We start from the raw sequence: 23,839 nt of genomic DNA on the forward strand, positions 1-23,839 counted from the left end.
TATGGGGGTCCGACGAAATCAGTGCTAAGAAAAATAATAATAAATATGACTTGAGATGTAAGGGAGTGGACAGATGTGTGCCTCGTGGGAAAGTAAGGGCGCGCCGACACTTAAGAGAGTGGGTGGTGGCTTTCTTGGCTTTGACACCTCCCACTAACCATGTTTGGGATACAAATGTTGTTCGTAGATTTTTGAGTGATTTTGATCTTAAGCGAAAAATCCATTACGGAATCACAAATTAGGAAGAGTAAAATCATCTTTATTTATGCTGAAAAGCTTCGAAATTTATTTGATCAAATAAAAAAATTACGTTTTAGTATGATTAACATTTTCTGAGTTTTTTATTTCGAAAAGTTTTCTATGTACAGTGTCCCGCCCGACTTAATAATTGAGCTGCAAAGTTATTCAACGATAATTATATACTTGGGTAGAGGTGTATTCTATGGTTAGTAGAGTATATGTCCATGCGCGCAAAGAAGTTAATATCTCCACAAAGGTAAAAAGGAAAAAAAATAGAACTACTTGTTTTTTTTTTATGTAATCAATCTAAAACATGTAGACATATAAACAATCTTCCTATGTTTCGCCAGTAAAAAAATAAGTTAAAAAAGATATTTTAACATTTAATTGAATTGTGCAGTGCACTCACAGCTATTATTTATTTAAACTTTATGCAACAAAAATATTATTTAGGCGGTTTTAATGATATAGTCAATCTTAGGCATTCTTCTATTAGAATGGAAAAAAGTAATAAATCCCTCTTTTTGATAATCCTAAAATAATTTAAACCCGAAAAAATTTCCTTTCTATCAGAAACTAATACAAAGAAGATGCAACACGATCGAATTTTGCATCACGTTACTTTTATGTACATTTTTAAACCGAGTTTTATATTTATAAATTTTAATAGGCACATCTTTTTAATTTACCATGCGCGTGCCATTTTCTTTTTTTTGAGTTTAGAAATTTCCTCGATGAGGTGGGATGAAAAGTTACGTGTTGCACTCGAGTGCAAAGATTTTTCACCTTGTGATCTTTTGATTCCGCTAAAATTGAGCCCACTTTAAAAAGCAGTTTTGCACTCTTGTATTACGAATAAATAACTATTCCTCAATTGTTCAATTAACGGTTAAGTACACGGTAATACGAACATTTTTGATAGAGTCTTTTACATTATAAAAGTTTCGCTACGGCGTAGCAGCGCGTAGTATGATTGCTACGGCTCTCGTTTAAAAAAGCTACTGACTTATTTGTGACTAGCTGTATTTTCGTGGTCTCTCCCGTGTCCTGTGAGATATTCTACCCATTGCCCACGTTACTCAGGGATAATGTAGCTTTCCAGCAGTGAAAGAATTTTTCAAATGGGTTCACTACTTTCGGAGCCTTGGTACGAACAAACAAAAAAAATCTTCTTTATTATTGGACTACCTTTTTCCCACGGTTTGTCGTGCATCTTGTAACAACACCCTGAACAACGAATTCAACGTTACAAAATTGCCACTTACAGAAAGATAGAAACATACCATAATGCAGAAACCTATAAAACCTCCACTACTTGAAACTCCTCCGATTCATAAACTAAGACATAAACCTTCAGTCCCGCCCCCTTCTTAAACTAAATCCGTAGGAAGTAACCAAACGGCTAGGCAACAGGTTGTGAGATGCTAACCTAACATTTTTAGCCGTCCCCATTGGTGAGAAATATTTGGGTCAAATACATCTGTATAGGAAACACAGCCGGTTTTGGATAAGCAAGGTCCTAATGTAAGAAGGGGCGGGACCGTACAAAAGATGGGCTATGTTTACAAGTACATATAATATCACAAACTTTTTGTCGGACGATAGTTTGTTTAGAAACATAAATCAGTATGAAGATGATTGGCAGCACGTGTATTAATTACAAAGCTCAGGTATTTAGCCGGTATCAGAAGGTGTGAAATCTTTGTTTCGAATCAAGGTTTTCTTAAAAAAAATTACAACCATCGGGTTAACTGCCGGCCGTTAATGCTTGAAGCTATTATACTGCCCTGTCCTTCTAATTTTATAAACGCGTAAGTTTGTAAGCATATATGGATGTTTTTTAGCTTCTTTCACGCAAAACTACTAAGTACATCATATACTGAGATATACCCCTTGCCACACTAGTTCTTTTTTTTTTTCTTGTATACCTTGTGTTATTTTTCAATGACTGTATGTGTGGCTAAATAAATGGTTTAAATGGTTTAAGTACATGGAATTTGATCAAAATTTGTCAGTCATATGACTTATTAATCAGTTTAACGAATAAGCTACTTTCATGCTACTGCGAGAGAGAGGCAGTTCTCTCGAGAACAGCAAATATTTTATGAATACAAACAAGGATACAGAAATAATAATGAATGAAGTCTGAAATTTTCAATCTGCTCTGAACATGATCATCATTGTTCAGTACCCACACACTTATGTACCTATATGTTTCGTATGAAAATAGGACACGGCCAAATGTGGAATGACGTGAAACATGACCTCATACTGTTAAAATAATCTATACTAATATATTCCCTGGTGGGTTGAAGCTCTCGGGTCGTGGGGTCCAAGTGCTCATCTACTTTACAAAGACCTTGCGAAGCGACTTGCGACACATCAAAATTTAAGCATTGCCATACAACGTGGCAATGCTGCCAGCCTCTTGGGTACACTCCCGGTGGCAGCGATTAAGTATGGGGTATAATTATTATTTCAATTAATTTTATTTTAGCACTAGCCGATTTCCTGCGGTTTCACCCGCGTGCCGTGGGAGCTACTGCCCGCACCGAGATAAAATATAGCCTATATTACTCGCAGATAATATAGCTTTCTAATGGTGAAAGAATATTTAAAATCGGTCCAGTAGTTCTTGAGTTTATCCATTACAACCAAACAAACAAGCAAAGTTTTCCTCTTTATTATAATATTAGTATAGATATAATGTGTACGATAACAATATGATTCCCAGCACGTTCGTCATTTGTGTGATGTGCATCTGTTTTTGGCTGTGATCTAGGTGTTATAGTATGTCACGTATGTATCTTAGTTTAATCAGTTGTGTTAGCACCACGGAGTAAGGGAAGATCGGCTGAGATGCCATAATGCTGGTGGCTCAGGTGCCTTCTTCCAAATCCAATAGATGTAGTGTGGGCATGATCAAAATTGTCAGTTACTAGTGAACTAACGAGGTGTTCGGATTCTTTGACAAATCAGTCAACGATTTTTGGTATTACAAAAAGTGGTCGGGTCAAAAGAAGGCGTGAAGACAGAAACCTTTTTCGTCCCCCACTCACCCGCATGAGCACTCGTAACAGAAACAGCTAACCTGCGTAGACGCTACGAAAGAATGTAGATAAGATTTTCCAACTGAGGTTTTTCCTTCAGAGGTAGTTTTTACGCCACTCCCAAAATCGACTCCATTCTCATAGATACATAGGTAGTAGGTACAAAAACAAAGTAGTTTTTTCTGTCCCTATGTCCCTAAAAAAGCCAAAGTAGCTTTTTCTGTCCCTTTGTACGCTTAAATCTTCAAAACTACGCAATCGATTGTCATGCAGTTTTTTTTAATTATAAGATAAGATTTAAGAGGAAGGTTTATATATGTATAGTAAAATACCTACATTAAATAGTGGGGAAATACTGTTATCCCGTGCGAAGTGGGGGCGGGTCGCTAGTTTTTAATAAAATGTAGATGCTGTAGCGAACAGGCTAGCAAGCTAGTTTCAATATCGGTCCCCGGGCTGGATCGATAAAGTCCTGCGCAGTAACGAATGCAACTATATAGGTATTATAGATATTATAGATATTATAGATTAATGTGAGCGGACAGGGAACACATCCTTAATAAATATCATAACTAAATAAAATGCGAATTGTGAATGACTACCCCTTTTGCTCATTGGTTACCATACCGAACTGAAGGTCCAGGGTTCGGTTCCAAATACGGTCGTAATTTTTTCGATAAACTGTAGGTATACTTGTTGGCTGTGGTCTGGGTACCTCTTTCTGTAAACTTGTTTTTAACCGACTTCAAAAATAAAGTTTCTACGTTTTTGTAAACTTTCGGTTTCGCTACGAAAGGATGTCGATGAGACCATGGACATACTCGCGGACTCGCAAGCGCTATAAAGTTTTTCCTTCAGAGGCTGTCGCAACTTCAAAAATCTAATCTACACTAATACACACATCAAAAGTGTCTAGGGATCAAGCATTTTTATGCGGATTTCTTGAGATTGAGATGTGGCTTTGTAATAAATTTATGATTTTATAAATTTATATGGATCCTTTTTGGTGCATTTCATAATTTGAATCAGGAACTGTGAATCAAATTCGAGTAAAAGATGAAAATCAGCTGTCAATATTTTCCCTATAAACACATACAACGCATTGAAGACATTATTAGTGCTACTGTTTCCCTACTACTGATTAAAACCAACGTTATTATGGAGCGGCGACGTCATTTAAGCAGGGAAGAAATGCTCAGAGCCGTGGGAATGATAGAAGCTGGTTCCCGGCAACGTACTGTGGCTTTAGCTCTGAATACAAGTCAGAGTGTTATCAGTCGACTTTGGACACGTTACCGAAGCACTGGTACCGTAGCTGAGCGCCATGGAGGACGGTATCGCTGCACCACACGGAGACAAGACCGATACATTCAAATCTTAACTCGAAGAGCTCCAACAATAACCGCCATGATGTTAGCCGTGAGGCTTCATCACTCTTCAGGGAACTTAATTAGCGACCAAACAGTCAGAAACCGCTTGCATGAAGTGAACCTTCATTCCCGAAGACCGCTACGGGTACCACCTATAGCAATGCACAATCGTAGGATTCGATATCAATGGGCTCTTGAACACAGAAATTGGGCAGAAGAACAATGGCGTTTCGTGTGCTTTTCTGATGAGTCTCGTTTTGGTATGAGACCGGATACAAGACGTATACGACACTGGAGAACCCCTGGACGCCAACAGCGATTAAAATCCTGCCAGGAAGTCCATCCTTATAGTGGTGGAACCATCATGGTATGGGCGGGTATTTGGATCGGCGGAAGAACTGAGTTGATTTGGATCAGAAGCAACCTCAACGCTCAAATTTATGCTGAGACGATTGTATCAGACGTCATCGTTCCTCTACAAGTGCAAATCGGTCCCTTATTTCAGTTAATGCATGATAATGCACGACCGCACACCGCAAGAGTTGTAAGACAGACTCTCGCGGCAGCTAACATCAATGTCCTGCCCTGGCCTGCTCAGTCGCCAGACTTGAACCCGATTGAGCATGCATGGGATATGCTACAGAGAAGAGCTCTGCCGAATATGGAGGGTATCCAGTCGCAAGAAGACCTTTTTTTGTTGTTGCAACGAACATGGGCGGCCATTCCACATCGTGATTTGGATGAACTCATTTTGAGTATGCCAAACCGATGTTCTTGTGTTGTTAGTGTTCGCGGTAGAAACACGGATTATTAATTGTTTAAGTTACCCAATAAACTTTTAAAGAAAACTGTTATTTCAGTCTTTTTTTTCGAACTTTTGTGTTAGTGTTTCAAATGTCAAAAATCCCTTTATTAGGAAAATGGCAAATTTCTTTATTAGTGCAAAGGTGACTTGGTTTATCGTTACTGTGACAAACGAAAACACTTTATTTGATGAATCCTTAAAGAAAATTTTAATTAATATCAATCAGGAGAAAAGTTATTGCAAAAATATATGTTGATCCCTAGACACTTTTGATGTGTGTATTATAAAGCTGAAGAGTTTGTTTGATTGCCTGAACGCACTAATCTCAGGAACTACTAATCCGATTTGAAAAAATCTTGTTGTGTTGCATAGCCCATTTATTGAGGAAGGCTATAGTCTATTTTCGATGTCTATTAATTAGTTGTATTATGTTAATTTAGTTACCTAGGAACTAGGAAGTATCTAAACATTCTTCTCTTCAGCAAAAAACAGAAAATAATGCTGTAATGTTTTTTATCCGGGTCCGTGCAGAGATTCCCACGGAATGCGGGTGAAACCGCTGGCAGAAGCTAGTGTAGTTATATATTTTTTTTAAATGTACATGATGTAGCGAACATCCCGGTTGGATCGATAAAGCCCTGCGAGGCTAGGGCAAATGCAGCTACATACATACTCGTATATACGACATTTTACAGAGTAGAGTGAGTGGACAGAGAACACATCCTTCATAATATTCTTAACAATTAAAAAAAACTAAACTTGAATATTTGTCTCATTTGCATTTGCAATATGCATAGCTGGACGGCCGTGCTGAAGGTGAGGGGTTTCGTACCCGGTACGGTCGACATTCTTGCACAGCATGCTTGTTGTCTGCGGTCTGGGTGTTATACTACCTAAGTACCTATAAGAGGTTATCAGTTGTGTGAGGACCTATAATAAAAAGCTAATATCGATATAAATAGCTTACTATCGAGCTAGCCAACCATGTATGAAAGGTGTCCCGGTAATTATACGATTGTAAGCTATGTCCCTATATTTATATTTATTTAACTAACGTCGCATCTTTCATCGTGGTCGCTACCTAAGGATGTCGACGAGACCATGGACGTAGACTCACAAGCGCAAAGGGAAGTTTTTCTTTCAAATACCGGCTACTATGAAATAAATTGAAATAAAAATAATTACTACAAAATAGCATCAAAGCACTCCTCCTCATCTCTGCCGGGAGTGTACCCAAGAAAAAAATTGGTTGGTAAAATTACAGGTGTTATAGATGTGCTAAAAAGAGGCTTCAGGTAATGCTCACTCTGGATCTTTAAGTTAAAAATGCGCATGAAAATTCTCAGGTCACATAGGCAGTCGCTCCTTGCAAATCCCTGGAACCTACTCAGCCGCATCGGGTTAGACTGGAAGCCGCACTGCAACATAGTTGGGTAAAGGCTCGAGAGATGATGATTTTGCTTGGGAGAACGGCTTTAATAAATAGAGCAGTTAGGTACCAATACATTGTGAAAATAAAGGCATAATTTTTATATAGCTACTATAAAAATTAAATGAAAATTTTTAGTACGTAGGTAAATTGTAGATTTCAAAGAGAGGTCTAGCATGCTAGATACAATATCGGTTCCCGGGCTGGATCGATGAAGCCCTGCGCAGTAACGAATGCAACTATATAGGTCATACATATTACAGAGTAATATCACTGGTCAGAGAAATATCCGAACGAACTTATGGAAAATAAAAACTACGCGTCAAAAAACTCATTTTTTAATTTTTTAGTATTTATTTTGAAAAGTAAATTAGTTCGTATTTATATTCTATAGATATTTACCAGAATATATTTTTGCCTAACCTGTCCACTGCCGGACAAAAGCTGCCCCATTTGTTTTCCACATTTTCCGATCTGCCAATGATGCCACTATCTCGGTTTGACCTCTAGGAAGTGGGCGTTCCGGTCCACCCGCCACCTCTTCCGGAGTCTACCTCGTCTTCGGGGTGAATACCATATCTCAGGATGTGCAGCTGACGTGTCCGGCCTAGTTCTATCCTAGGTGTATTACAATTGGTATTTAATTTGTATTATATTCATACTTAATCTTATATATAAAAATGAATTGCTGTTCGTTAGACTGACCAAAACTCGAGAATGGCTGGACCGATTTGTCTTTTTTTGGTTTTAAAATGTTTGTAAAGGTCGAGAAAAGGTTTAAACGATACGAAGTTCGCGGGATCAGCTAGTTTTATATATAAAATAATTCGATATATTTACCAGCATAAGCTTTTTTGCCTTACCCATCACACTGCTGGACTTTTTCCTCATTTTCCGATCTGCCAATGATGCCACTATCTCGGTTTGACCTCTAGGAAGTGGGCGTTCCGCTCCACCCGCCAACTCTTCCGGGGTCTACCTCGTCTGCGGGATGAGTACCATATCTCAGGATGTGCAGTTGTCGTATCCGGCATAGTTCCATCCTAGGTATATTACTATGCATTCTAGTTATTAATAGATAATTTTTATTATACTAATACCAAGGAGGGTTTAGATGAAGACTATAATTTTCAGCCGTCTAAATAACAGTGCGTATAAAAAGGCATTGTATTAATACTTTCGGTGCAATGTTTCGTACCTGGCCATCATCATCTGCCTAGCCTTTTCACAGCTATGATGGGATGGAACCAGTGTAACCGCAAGCAGCTGGGTTCCAGTGTTTTACAAGGAGCGACTGCCAGTCTAATCTGCTCAATCCAGTTCCTGGGCAACTTACGTCTCAGGCATTCTATGAAAAAAGGTGCTATTATGTATACCTAAGCGACTGAATAATCTCAGTCTTAACTGGGCTAGGCGACGACAGGCTTAAAAATAATGTACTAATTAGTTCGCATTTTAGATTGGCAAAAAAAAATTACACGTATTTTTATTTTTTAACAAAACATTGAATGTTAAATATTTATCAAGATATACTGCAACAAACATTGAGAGTGGGGGCTCGTGACGTCTTGTCTATGAATTTGAACTCAGCGTCAGCGTCAACGTAACACAATATTCAAGCGTGTTGTATTTTTGTTGATATTTGCTAGTAGTTGGTAGTTAGAGAAAACAAAAATACGTTTCCATTATTTTATCGGAAAATATAGACTACCTAATTACTTTTTTTTTCGTACACCATGCCTAAATATTTGCAATAAATTCAAATAATTGAATTTCGTCAAGTTACGCAATATTTATAGGTATCGGTAATGTTTGTAACAAAGACAGGCATCCATAGTTACAGATAGCTACAGATTCGCAGGCGTACAATACTCTGGAATAATAAGTCTATTGTGTGTTTCACGGCCAAAGGGGGTGCATTGAAGCTGCATTAAATATTGCGCAATAACGACACCGATGCGCAGTTTTTTTAAGAAATAACACATTTTCTTCTATTAAGTTAGAATTCAAGAATAATTTGAGGTGAGAGATTTTTCTTAGCAGCCAGCATTGGACCTATTAGAAATAGATCTTCTTTCGTGTCGATGACATGTCTTATAGACTACACATTTTCAGCCCAATATGCCGCCACAGCGAGAGCACGGCCGGATGCACTCATGAGGTCCTGCCGCGAGCAAGTTTCGGGGCACAGTGGACATGCGATGAGGTGGGACATGGTCTGCATAGAAATAGATGAACTCTTTATTCATAATATTGACGTGTTTACAACTTGTTGCTTGTTTTACGTGAAGTGGTTAAACGACTGAAGAACTGTATAGCAGCTGTCTGTTCATAGTGGTCATCACATTCCAAGAACGTTCACTTCTAGGTATCATGTCTCTCCCACACCAAGTATGTGCCCAAACTCACCGTGAGATACACTATTTCGGGGGGTTCGTTTCTATTAGCGGGGTAATCGTTCTAAGGGAAATCGACTTTTATTTAATATACGAATTCATTGATGACATCGTGTGTATTAATTAACTTGTAGTGATTTAGCGAATTTTTTTTTGTTGTCCTACCTAGGATACCTAAGACCGTCTCTGTGTATGTATTGAAAAGTAAGACGATATGAAGGATGCAGGAAGATTGCATGCGAAGCGGAAGGTCGCAGGAGATGGCTTCTAACGGCAGTCTTTATTCAAGGATAATAATTGAAATGTAAAAGAAAAACTGCAGGGTATCTAAACCTATTTCATTATCATCAGCTTCTAAAACAGGGCACAGGTCTCTTCCCAAATGAGAATAAATGTCTGGAATCGCCAAATTGTCTTAAGTCTTAAGACTTGAAAATACTCTGTATCTACCCTAAAAATAGTAACAGCAAAATCATGGAGAAATAAATAATCAAGAATTACATATCATCATTACTTAAAATAATAAATAAATAAAAAACCTTTTATTTCATGCAATTTTTCAGGATACATGCGTAGTTTTAAGAAAGAAAGAAATAATAGTAAAGACATTAATTACACTTGTTTCCAATTAATTTAGAAATAGTTTAAATATATAACTAGGTTTGTTTTGCATGAACCCCTCCTCAAGTGAAGGTGAAGGCCTCCTCTAAAGAACTCCATGAGTCTCTATCTTGAGCTATTTGCGGCCAGCAGGTACCAGCTATTTTTATCAGCTCGTCTGCCCATCTCGTGAGCGGTCTGCCTTTGGGACGTTTGCCGATTGGACCTTTCCACGTTGTTACCCTGCTAGTCCATCTCTCGTCCTTTAACCTCGCTACGTGCCCAGCCCACTTCCATTTCAATTTCTTAGCGTAGGTTAGAGCATCAGTCGCTTTTGTGGTTTCTCTAATTTTTGTGTTACTTAAAATAGCCAAACAAAAATAAAAACATTTAAAACTGCAACGTTTATTGGAAGACGATCTATTTCAAGATCCAAACTCACTTTCTATTCAATACAATCGAAATCTTTGCTCATCCTTAACGGGACTCGCCACGCGCCCCCAAAAAACCACGGCAGCTGTGACGTCACACACATGACGTCACCACTCGGTTCAATTAGCAGTAGGCCTTAGCGGGTGGCGAGACCAGGTGCAAGCATCGTGAGAAAGTTAGCTCGTGGGGGACATACGGCTGCAGCGGGCGTCGAGCAAGTCTCAACTATTATTATTCAAACTCTTTGTATTTACTGTTAGTTTTCTTCAATGGTTTAATACTGTTATTGTGCGTCTTGGGAGGGTGTTCGAGGGCGGCGGGAATAATTAATAGCTGTACTTGGGAAGCGTGGGATTTATACGTGACGTCAAATCTTGATGGTGATTTCTTAGAAACTTTAATAACAATAGCTCAATCAATTTGCCAAAAATAGTGGGCGGTAGGACCATATGAGGAGTTTGATTTCATTTGTTAACAAATATAGTATCGTTGCCGCAATGGAGGTTCCAATATTGCGGAAAAATTGTTTCATAGCAAGATATCCTACAACGGTTTATCGGTTGCCCAATCATTGTGTAGGTATCTTTTTTTTAATAAAGACTCCTTTCTAAGAGGACTATATAACAAAAATATCTCCAAGGAAGTTATACATAATTCCAGACTTTGTGTATCAAGTATGGTTCTTGAACAGACGACACGAGCGAAGTTTTTTTCACTTCTCATTTCTAAAACCCTTGAGTTTTGTTGTATTGTGATCCCGGTGGTTCGGATTCGGTTTTTGTGTTTTTATGTGAAACAGGTAGGTACTTCCTTACTTTTTGTGGGCTATAGTTCGGCCATTCAGAGAATGCGTTCCTGACACGTCGCGATTGAACTGACGACGTAACTTTGCAATGGCGTTGCAGTTACGATAAAAATATTTTTGCTGGTTGTTTACCGTTTTAACAATTGAGGAGCATTAAAACAACATTATTATATCAATAATCAATGAATGTTATTACGTCGTCAGTTCAATCGCGACGTGTCAGGAACGCATTCTCTGAATGGCCGAACTATAGTGACGTCATTCGTCAGAAGGACACTTCTTAGTGTGGTGTTAAACGCTATTGGCTACTCAGTGTGGTGTTAACGAAAAAAACTTTTTAGGAGGTAGATATTGAGACTTTTCTTGATATTCTTATTTATGATAATAAAAAAAATCCGGATTTAGAACCTTGTTTTTTGGGAAGTCGGATGAAAATATGTTTTGCGGAGATAGATGTGTGGTGTTACAAGAATGGATAAAGTGAGGAATTATTATATTAGAGGAAGTCTGAAAGCAGCACTAGTTTCAGAAAAAATGATGTGAGGCGAGCGGTTATCCTGGTTATTACCAGGATAACCGAGGAGAGCTCAAAAAGACCAAAATTTGTGTTAACCCTTTGTATGTCGGAGCGCAGATATACTTGAGATACAATCGATTTTCCATTGTTTTATAATAACCGTCATACGAGTGGTTAAATCTTAATATGGGTGGAGGTATTCGAGAACCGTACGTTTCTTACTAAGCCACGAGCACATTTAACGGTAAAATCACCGGTCACAAAAAACTAATAATACCAAGAAATAAAATTGCGCGTTCACCACCAACTCACCCCAAGTTACACATTAGGGGAGATGTTCCTAAAACGGGTACCCCTCCTAAAACGGGTAGGCCTTGCCATTCGAATATTATAGATCTTAGTGTGAACCTGTGAGTGTAGAGTGGCGCACTACCCCCCTGCCGATCACGGTCAGTCGGCTCGCGCACCTGGAGCGAGCGTGTTCGAGGTAAGACGTAAAAAAAGTTTTCTGCTGAACTTATTAAAAAAAATCGAATTATGCTAGTGCTAACTACTCAAATATGGTGTAAGATATGGTTTTCGTAGTTTTGTATTATTATTTTGCATGTTATATGCTTATTAATTGTGAATAATTAGTGGTCTCCTTGTTTACTATTTTATGGTTAAGGTAGTTGAAATTTAAAACGTGCTTTTGGGCAAAACGGGTAGGGGCATAACGGGTGACTATCCGATTTGCCCTGGAATAATTTATGATATGTATTAAGCTGACCAGTGCCATTATTTATCTGACTCAAATGTAAAAAATACCTAATTTGTTTTTTTTTTTTTTTTTTTTTAATTGGGTGAATAAATATAAAAGAAAAACTTTAAATACTTCGTGGGATGTGGAAGTTATGAAACTGGACCGCAACCTCTTGACGAAGCTATAAGTCCACCTCATACTCCAACACCAGTAGGCCAGTATATTGAAGAACTTTCAACACCATGCAAGACTATAACGGCAGAAACACAAATTCTTAAAGATTTTATAACACCATGCAAGACTCCATCACAAACTACAATCCTTCTTCAACCTGAGGATCATCATATAACACCAATAAAATAAGGGGCACTTCCTCAATTGATCCCACAGAAAGCTAATCGAAGACAAAGAAAGCCACAGAGAGCTGAAGAAGAACAGGAACAGCGTGAAAAAGAAATTTAAACATCTTTTCTTTGATTTTTAACAAAATTATCTGTTGGTAGCATTATAATTTCAAATGTAACATTTAATGACGTAAAAGAGTAATCTAGACTGATCAAAATAAGACAACTGTTTAACATAATTAAGGAGATAAAATAAAGATTTACTGGATAATAGGAGGCTAAGATATTTTTTAAAATGTTTTTTAATTCATTTATCACATATATTCATTCATTACCTGCTTTGCCCAAAGGCGTTACCCGTTTTAGGACCCCCCCGAGGGCAAAGCGGGTATTTCGAAGGGGTTTATTTTTTTTATTTTTTTCAGAATATTGAAGAAGATTACTAAGACTATCTTATGTTTTCCAAAGTTTATTAAATAAACAACCCTATGAGTACAAATACAAGTCGCATGTAATGTTCTTGGTTATTTTATTTAACATCTTTCGTTAGCTTACCCGTTTTGGGAACATCTCCCCTACTTAGGGCGGAGTGCCGCCCGCCGTGCAGGTGCAGCCCCACGTGAGAACCCACTCCCCTAGCCCGGAGGAGTGGGTTCGATTCCCACGCCGTTAACTATCGGTAGCTTAAGTCAAGCAACTATTGTTTGCAAGGGGTGGTAAGGTCATTTGAGGTACCGTTGGAAGAAAATAAAACAATAAAGGTTATCATTATTACTTTCGAGTTTGTCAGGAATTATGATTGGAAGTAAGTACCCTGAGTTTGATTGGAATTCCAAGTGCCTTCGAAATAAACTATCTGGTCAGCTGTTTGTCGAAAGTTTTTGACTTGTCGATCTCTAAGTGAAATAGATGATTGCTTTATGTTTCTCAGGAAAGGATGGCACCACTAACTTACAATCTCCTGTTACTGAGCCCAAATCTGACTCTTACACAACACATTTACAAGAAACATTAACTAAAGCCATAACCCGTACCGTGCAGTCTTAAAAAGCAAAAAAAAAAATTACCAGTGGTCCGTCTGACCATACTTTTAAGAAATACCTGTACTAAGTTGAAGGGTTAGTAGTCCGAGGGAGATTAACACGTGCAAACTTCGAACCCCCGTCATTTGCATACCTATAATCATATTCGTTTTGCCACTGGGCATTTATGACGGCCCATACATTTCATACAAACAAACCATAAAAGTTTTACCCGATTGCACAACGTAAGGAAGGTATTGTTTTGATTAGATTTGAGAGTCTTTGTGTGTAAGTCTCCAAGTTTTAATTTTAATTTTTTGAGCTATGCTTATTTAGTGGTATTGGGTTGCCCGCATAACTTGTAAAACACTCAACATAGTTGAGAAAAAGATTAGGCAGTTTGAATGTGTTCTGCTTTAAGTCGCACTAATGTTTTAAACTTATAGCTTACACCTACATGCTATTCTTTTACGAGGAGTACTACGCCGTACAATAGGACAGTTCAAAAATGGCTGACGGTGATGATGTTTTTGTCTGAAGTCCACACATGCCTACATAAACTTTCACATTTATAATAAGTTTTTGGAATACTTACGTCCTATACTACGACACCTGAGAATTCTTAGCTTTTTATAAGTGTTTAAGGACCAAAAAAAAGCTACAAAAAAATCTATCCTAATTTTATTAAGTCCGGCGAATTATCCTGAAGTTCATATTTCCCTTTTACTACCAAACTCACGTAGGTAAATAATGTTTATTTATTTGCCTAAATTGTAGTGATATGTAAGCAAATAGTAAAATTCATCAGTTCCTTCCTAAGTGAAGGAGCATCGACCTTTTCTGTCAGTTTTAGTGCGTGTCAAATGCGTACGCGCAAATATTTGCACCAACCATGATAAAGATTAGTAGCTCGCGTCTAATCCTTGATGGACAAGATATCTTTAATCTTTAAACGTGTTTAAAAGTAAGCAAGTTTATATCTAACCCTTTTATGGTAGATATTAGGATCCGTTCAGACATACCGGCTCGGAGAGAAGAGCAAATTCTTAATACGTTGAAAATCGAGTACTTAGTATTTGTAGTAAGGTTTATTTTTGCATGTGCACTGTGCACTGCTTTTGTTATTAACAATGCTCGAAGGCGCTCGGTGTGAAATAATAAGAGGAGCCGACTGGCTCCGATCGTCGATCTTGACGTTTGGCTCCGATTGCATGCTCTTTAATGCTCGATCGGCTCCGGTCTGTATGAAAAGAAAAATGCGCGCCGATGCTCTCCGAGCCGGCCTGTTTGAACGGACCCTTAGAAATTTCAGCATGTAAGGGTGTTAAACCTTTATGGTGTTAGAATTAATTGTAACCAGGGAATGATCATCATCATCATCATCAAATGAAAAATAGATGTGTCAATGATCGGAGACTTTTTTTTTGCTTTTCCCGTGGTCGATCAATCTTGGTAGAAATTGTAATGTATTACGAGTATAGAGCTGAAAACTTAGTATATTTATTTGAAAACGCTAATTTCAGGACTACTGTACCTATATAGTAATCTTGAAGTTTTGTGCTTATAGACCATTTTTACTGAAGAAGGCACTGCGGCTATACTTTTTTCTGTGTATTGAATAATCTGTGTAATTAAAAATCAGCACATAAGTAAGCTCGTGTTTCATCAGTTTGACTATAGATCTGAAAATATGAGTAGCCCAATTCAATTCAATTTTTTATTTGCATTCCATATGTAATACAGGTGGTATTTTTATAAAGTTTTAACAATATATTAGAAATATGGACCCGGTAGGGCACAGCATAAAAAGATAGGAGAGGTTTGCAGTACTTATCATTATTACCTAGTTTAGTTTTATTAAATCTATACCAACCTATATTTTATTTATTTTTATTTATTTATTAGCTTAGAGAATCCCACCACAGTGCAGTATCTTCACATCTCTTTTTATTCACTGCTTATAACGTAACTTTCAAAAGTTACTGCAATTCAATTGACCCATACAAACGGACTTTACAATATTAGTATCTATAGAGATATTATATCTACAGTAAAAAATATTGTCCTACTATTATAGTTTAATCGTGTTCTCTTATCTACATAGTGGCAGGCGGTTAGCGCACAGCGTGGGAAAAAACTTCCTTTGGCAAACATCGTTTTATTTATTACTTTAACCAGGTATATGATATAACAGAATATTTGTCGATGACTAGCTGTTTACCGCGGTTTCGCTCGCGAGAACATCTCACGCCAGGGTAAAATATAAGACTATGTCACTCGGGGATAAAGATACTCTATCTTTGCATCAGTGAAATAATTTTTCAAATCGGTTTAAAAACAAAGAAATCATCAATTTTTTCGACTCCAACATACCTTGGCAAAAGGCTAGGCAGATGATTGAATGAAATTATGTATATTTTTTATGAGTTGGTCTTATTAAAGCGAACCTGTAAGAAAGTTTTCAGGCCGTTTGTTGGCACACAAAGGAAAGTGCGTGAACAAGCCAACGCGGGACCGCTCCGTCGCGTCATGCAGGTTGGATAACATGCAAATCATTACTTGACATGTTTTGTTTTAAAAGTATTAAAATTGTTGATTAAAAAAAATATTACAAAAAAACGCCAAATTAAATAATACCTACCTAATTACAAATAACTAATTAACGTCATCAACAATAAGCTTGGCAAAAGACATTTAGATACCTTTTTTACGAAAACAGCAATGCCCTGATTTCGTATTCATATTAAAATAGGTAACAGGGAAGCGACCTAGATAAGCACAGATGGCGCTGACGGGACAGATACATCAACTTATCAAACAAATATACCATCATATAGTACCACCAGAAGTCGTGGTGGCCTACTGGGTAAAGTACCAACCTCTCAAGTATAAGGGCGCGGGTGCGATCCCAGGTCAGGCAAGTACCAATGCAACTTTTCTAAAGTTTGTATGTACTTTCTAAGTATATCTTAGACACCATTGACTGTTTCGGATGGCACTTTAAACTGTAGGTCCCGGCTGTCATTGAACATTCTTGGCAGTCGTTACGGGTAGTCAGAAGCCAGTAAGTCTGACACCAGTCTAACCAAGGGGTATCGAGTTGCCCGGGTAACTGGTTTGAGGAGGTCAGATAGGCAGTCGCTTCTTGCAAAGCGCTGGTACTCAGCTGAATCCGGTTAGACTGTAAGCCGACCCCAACATAGTTGGGAGAAAGGCTCGGAGGATGATGACCATCATTTGCGAGAAGGCTAGTCAGATGATGAAATGAAGATGATGCATGGTTGGTGCTGTTAAGAAGTATCTGTGTGATAAGATATTCAGGCCGTTCACAAACAAAGAACATTTCGTGAAAGTGTCAAACGGGACGCGGGCCTCTCGCTCTATATTGCAATTTTGATTAGGGAACATTATACTGTTCTTATTCTATGTATGTTGTAGGTATATTTGTAAGTAAGAAATTGAAGATATTTGAACAAAGAATCATTATAAATAACAAAAAAAAAGTTTTTTTACTAATTAGGTACTACTAATCAACGTCATCAAGCATTTCAAAAGGCTTTTAGATTACATTTTGACGACATGATATATATATGAGATTTCATATTCATATTAAAACAGGTAACAGGGAAGCGACAGACGTCCTACATAAGCACAGATAGTGTACACGAGACAGATGCATCATGCCTAACCTGGCTGTATCGATCGGCCCGGGCCGCCGGTATTCCATCAACCCCTCTTCAATATGATGCATTATACACTTATCACAATTTATTATTTGGAGTAGATAGTATGTCTTTATCTTAGAACCCTGCCTCATCAGGACACCAATGTCGACGTCGCCGGCTACATATCCAAGCAGTTAGAACCCTGCCTCATCAGGACATCAATGTCGACGTCGCCGGCTACATATCCAAGCAGTTAGAACCCTGCCTCATCAGGACACCAATGGCGACGTCGCCGGCTACATATCCAAGCAGTTAGAACCCTGCCTCATTAGGACACCAATATCGACGTCGCCGGCTACGTATCCAAGCAGTTAGAACCCTGCCTCATTAGGACGCCAATGGCGACGTCGCCGGCTACATATCGAAGCAGTTAGAACCCTGCCTCATCAGGACACCAATGTCGACGTCGCCGGCTACATATCCAAGCAGTTAGAACCCTGCCTCATCAGGACATCAATGTCGACGTCGCCGGCTACCTATCCAAGCAGTTAGAACCCTGCCTCATTAGGACGCCAATGGCGACGTCGCCGGCTACGTATCCAAGCAGTTAGTATTGAAAATCTACGTGGCTTCTGGATACTCTGGCAGCTTGGCGACGATACCACCGTTGCCACTGTAATGTATGACCGCGTCATCCTTTGTTCCTCACCCGATGTTGGCGTCATTAAATATCGGGATACCTACACATAGTTGCTTGGCCCCATGTCAAGATTCATCAGCTTTGTCTTATGAATTCAACCATCATGCTAATTACACAAATGTCTATCGTACAGGGAATCGAACCCAACTGCCCCCTCCGTTCGACCGTCCGTCATGGTCACCATTGCGCTCAGGGGTCGTCATTCGCATTATTAGTAAGTTTAGTTTTGTTAATAATCAAGGATATTTGTGAAGGATGTACACTCTGTTCGCTCCCATTAATCTGTAAAATGACCTATATGTAGTTTATGTAGTTGCAATCGCCTTGCGCAGGGCCTCATCGATCCAGCAGGGCTTCCAATATCGAGTATGGCTTGCCTTTGTTCTCGATATTCATCTACAATTTTTACTAAAATTAATTAAAACTAGCATAAATATTTGAAGTTGTAAAGCTATGGAGGAAACCTTTATGTTAAAAATTTGGTTAAAACTACGGAAATATTTTATTTTATTCATTAAAATCGTACACAAATACATGTATTTCCGCTTTGTAATATTAATGTCTGTAATATCGTGATTACTTCTCGACCCTTATTATTTGAGGTCGGCGTAGCATGTGTTCTTCTTCCATACCTTTCTATCTGACGTCATCTCAAACTAACAGTCTTCGCAACCATATCATCTTTCACACTATCCATTCATCCTAGTATACCGTAAGTGCAGGAGTGGAGACCACGGACTAGCAAGCTCAGTGTAGGACGTCCACCACAAGGTGGACAGACGATCTCATAAAGGTCGCCGGAAGACGCTGGATGCAGGTCGCCTCCAACAGGTATCTGTGGAGATCTAAGGGGGAAGCCTGTGTTCAGCAGTGGACGTCCTATGGCTGAGATGTTGATGATGATGATGATTCATCCTAGTATACCGTGCTATTTTGTGCAAGTGATTAAAAAATAATCTCCTAATCCAGAGACGAACGAAAGACACGGTACTGGTACGGTCAGCGTCAAAACCAAAATCACCAAAATAGCAGACCAATCGTAAACCAATCGAATGTCGTTGGAATACGATTGGTCTTATATTAGTAGCAGAATGCCCGATATGGTTAAAACTGCTATAGCGATCATAATATTGCGATTCGATTTCTATTCAATTTTGACATTATTAGGAGAATCGCTTTCGGCAGTCATGCATAGTGATCATTGCACCAAAGGGGTCGTCATGTCATTCGTACCTATTTGTTAATTAGATTTTGTTTTTTTTTATTGCAAGGATATTTATGAAGGATCTCTGTCCGCTCACACTTATCTGTAAAATGGCCTATTATTAATATAGTTGCATTCGTTACTGCGCAGGGCACTATCGATCGAACCGGGAGACCGATATCGAGTCTACCTGGCTTTGTTTCCTTGTTTTGTACAATCCGAATGCAAGTCGCGGTATTGGTAAGTAGACAGACAAATCAACACTTTCAAAAGCGTCTAACAATGTAGTGTCATAATTTCTTAACTGAACACTTAACATCCTCAAATAATTATATGAATACTACTGGACTATACGGTGTTTAGCAGTTTTGAAAATTTAGATTTGTTCAGCTACTTTTGACGTTGACCTTACACGCTATAATTTTCGTGCTTGCAAGACCACGTCGTCCTTTGTTCGTGATTGGATATATACTTCACATGTTAATCGTTTATCCCTATGGTAAGCTAATAGTTTTGTGTCATGAGTTCAGCAAACGATTAATTTAACGACGTATTCTAAAGATTATTTAAATTGTAATGTACCTAATTGTATTGACATTAATGATTAAACTAATGACTATCCCCCGCACTCAGAGACTTTTACCATCTTACCACAAAAACTTTTAAACGTCAGTTTAAGACTTGTCTAAAAAAATGTCAAATTATGACGTTGACATACGGTTCATTTTGCAGCCAAAATTTTTTTAGACAAGTGTAAAACAGGGGTTAAAGTTTTTGTAGTAAGGCCATTAATGATTACTTAAGTTACTCCTTATAGTGACAGATTCTCATAGAAATCTGCACTAAGAAACGACTTAAGTAACCATTAAATATCTCTGAGTGTGTCCATACATCTGTATTAACTAGAACAAAAGAATTGTGATAATTTAAATAATGACATTTCATATTGTAATTTAAACATATCTTTATAGAAAGAGCAACACTCACACACAGTCGGTTAGCGCAATGGTAGCTTTGTATGAATGCAATGCAAGAAAGCTATTCCGACCGTACCGGGAATCAAACCCGACATTCTCCGTTTGACAGTCCGGATTGGTGGCCGTTGAGCTTAACGGGGTTGATTTTCGAACTATATTTAGGGTTCCGTACCCAAAGGGTAAAACGGGACCCTATCGTTTTCGCTCCTCTGTCCGTCCATCCGTCCGTCCGTCCGTCTGTCACCAGGCTGTATCTCATGAACCGTGATAGTTAGAGTGTTGAAATTTTCACAGATGATGTATTTCTGTTGCCGCTACAATAACAAATACTGAAAACTAAAATACTTACCTACATTATTGTTTTGCTCATTTTGCTCACAAACGTGATTTTTTTTTTCTAAATAATGGTACGGAACCCTTCGTGCGCGAGTCCGACTCGCACTTGGCCGGTTTTTTTATTAGTAAGAATATTCATTAAGGATGTGTTCTCTGTCCACTCATATTAATCTGTAAAATGTCCTATATAGTTGCATTCATCACTGCGCAGGGCATTATCGATCCACCCGGGCGACCGATATCTAGCCAGGGCCCCGATTCTCCTAATTTTACTTAAGCGTCATACGATTCACGTTCGACTCGATTCGACTGATATCCGATCCCGACTCGATTACGATTGAAGCGTATGTGGCATTCCGCTATTTTTTCTTTGAAATAAACGTTTTTATCCTTTTCTGTCATTCAATAATGAATCATTTTGTCTGCAAATGATTTACGATTGCAAAATGATTGTACAGCAAACTTCCGTATAGACCAAAGTTTAAAAAAAAGCAGACCAATCGCACACCAATCAAATGTCAATCGAATACGATTGGTCTTTTATTAGTAGCAGAATGCCCGATATGGTTAAAACTGCTATTGCGATCATATTGCGATTCAATTTCTACTCGATTTTGACATTATTAACTTAGGAGAATCGGGCCCCTGCTATCCTTTGTTCGCTACATTTCATCAAAAATTATAACTAGATTTGATTTTTCGAGTTGCGAAACTCTGACGGAAAAACTTTCTTCTTTCCTTATTGGTTTCTCTTACATGGCCCAGCATGTCTTCTTCTTTATGGCAAATAAATGATTCTATTCTATTCTGTTCTATTCTATTCTATTCCATACCTTCTTATCTGACGTCATCTTACAAGCAACAAGATTTTTTCTTATATTCACTAAAATCACACAAAAAAACAACTTTTTCCTCTTTATGATATTAGTGTACATACTAGACTATGCTATCCTTTGTTGGTCATTCGATGATGCCTCTTATTAAATTTCAGGACACTTTTCACACAAGGTAAGCTATTCATTAGCTTTGTGTTTTTGGTGCTAACACAACTACACAACAACAACACAAAAAGTGGTAACTATAACACCCAGATCGCAGTCAAAAAGCATGCTGCTCGTTGCAAAAATGTCGATCGTACCAGGAATCGAACCGGGGCACGATTCTGCTAATTTTACTTAAGCGACATACGATTCACATTCGACTGAGATCCAATCACGACAAGATTACGATTGAAGCGTACGTGGCATTTCGCAATTTTTTATTGGAAATAAACGTTTTTATCCTTTTCTGTCATTCAATAATGAATCATTTGGTCTGTAAATGATTTACAATTGGAATATGATTGTAGAGCAAACTACCGTACAGACCAAAATCACCAAAATAGCTGACCAAACGCAAACCAATCGAATGTCGTTGGAATACGATTGGTCTTACATTAGTAGCAGAATGCTCGATATGGTTAAAACTGCTATTGCAATCATATTGCGATTCGATTTCTATTCGATTTTGACATTATTAACTTAGGAGAATCGGGCCCCTGTTCGGCTGTCCGGCTTTACATGTTGACCATTGCGTCAAATGAGACAAATACAAGTTTAGTTGTTTTATTGACAAAGGAAATTATGAAGGATGTGTTCTCTGTCTACTCACTCTACTCTGTAAAATGTCGTATATACGAGTGTGTATGTAGCTGCATTCGTCCTAGCCTCACAGGGCTTTATCGATCCAACCGGGATGTTCGCTACATCATCTACAGTTTACTAAAAATCATAACTAGATATTTTGGAGTTGCATACCTCTAAGGGAAAAACTGCCCTCTCGCTTGAGAATCTACGTCCATGGTTTCGTCGACATTCTAAAGTAGGTAACGACTATAAATAAATCATTTATTTCAGATTCATCCATATTTGTTAGTTAAATTACAAGCTTACAGACTATGAGAAAGACGTGACTTTATTTTTAAATTATATGACATACCTAAATATATTTTGAAAGGGACACCTTTTACACATAGTTGGTTAGTTCCATGGTTCCCTTCTGGCTTTGTGTAGTGAGTTCTAACACAACTGATAGATTTTATACAAAGTGGTCAGTAACTATTAAGATAATCTGAGGTACCTATATCACCCAGACCTCAGCCAACAAGTATACTGCTCATCTCAAAAATGTCGAGCTCACCGGGAATCGAACCCGGGACGGGACCTTCAGTTAGGCATTCCAGTTAGTAGCCATTCAGCCAAAGGGGTCGTCAATCGTATTTCGTATTTTTATTAGTTTTACTTTTATGAAGGATGAGTTCCCTGTCCGGTCATTATTAATCTATAAAATGACCTATATAGACGCATTCGTTACTGCGCATGGCATTATCGATCGAGCCGGGGGTCCGATATCGAATCTAGCCAGCCAGCCCTTTCTTTGTTATCTAAAATATGCAAACTTAAAATACTAATTAGATTTTTGGAGTTGCTAGAATGAATTTTCAAAATGTATTGGTACCTATCTGTACCTACTGTTTATCAAAGAAGTTCTCCCTAGAAAAATATTCTGAACCAATTAAGATGCAATTAGAGTGGCAGTCCCTAAAAGTTTTCACTAAGTAAGTTTTCATGCACAAAGGACTCAAAGCAAGGATTACCTACCTACAGCGTTTTTCTTTGTTAAGAAGAAAAGTACCTGCAGCTACAGTGTGTTAAATAAATAGTTTTTGAAAATACATATACCTACATCTTTCTGGACATACAAACATCTGGACTATAAATTATAACACTCAAGTTCATGCTCAGAAGGTTTGAATCAAGCGAGAATAGACCAATGCTTCTATCAGCGACATATTTGGTACGCTCGCGCCATCTAGTTTGACAAGTAGGTACTTCGATTTGGAGATTGAGACTGAAAGATTGTTCTAAAAGTTACATTATATCATTAACTTCAGCCTTTTTATAATCCCCATAATGTGTGTGTACTCTGACAGACTTACCGACGAAAACCAAAGCTAAATCTCAACTACTTTTATGAAAGTTCGCGCGCCGCGAACGGCTATGCTAGGTATATATGATTAAACCAACCACTACACTAGCACCTACTAATTATTATGTCTTTGTGTTAAGGTGGGACCACACGATACAGACTTTAAGATTGTACAAATATCTGTAAGAACTAAGTTCTGAGTAAATAATCTGTAAAGTACGAGTACAAAGGAGATTGG

At 38.2% G+C, this 23,839-nt stretch overlaps 1 long non-coding RNA gene across 1 annotated transcript; it reads right to left on the reverse strand.

Annotated features, from left to right (window-relative positions):
- Positions 1 to 7,278: 7,278 nt before the first annotated feature.
- LOC124645430 lies at positions 7,279 to 8,342 on the reverse strand. The gene is made up of 3 exons (XR_006986223.1): positions 8,093 to 8,342; positions 7,758 to 7,878; positions 7,279 to 7,512 (listed from the first exon to the last, which is right to left on the reverse strand). It is a non-coding gene; the product is annotated as an uncharacterized LOC124645430 (long non-coding RNA).
- Positions 8,343 to 23,839: the final 15,497 nt, after the last annotated feature.

Source organism: Helicoverpa zea, chromosome 31 (assembly GCF_022581195.2).
Source record: "Helicoverpa zea isolate HzStark_Cry1AcR chromosome 31, ilHelZeax1.1, whole genome shotgun sequence".
Classification (NCBI taxonomy): Eukaryota; Metazoa; Arthropoda; class Insecta; order Lepidoptera; family Noctuidae; genus Helicoverpa; species Helicoverpa zea.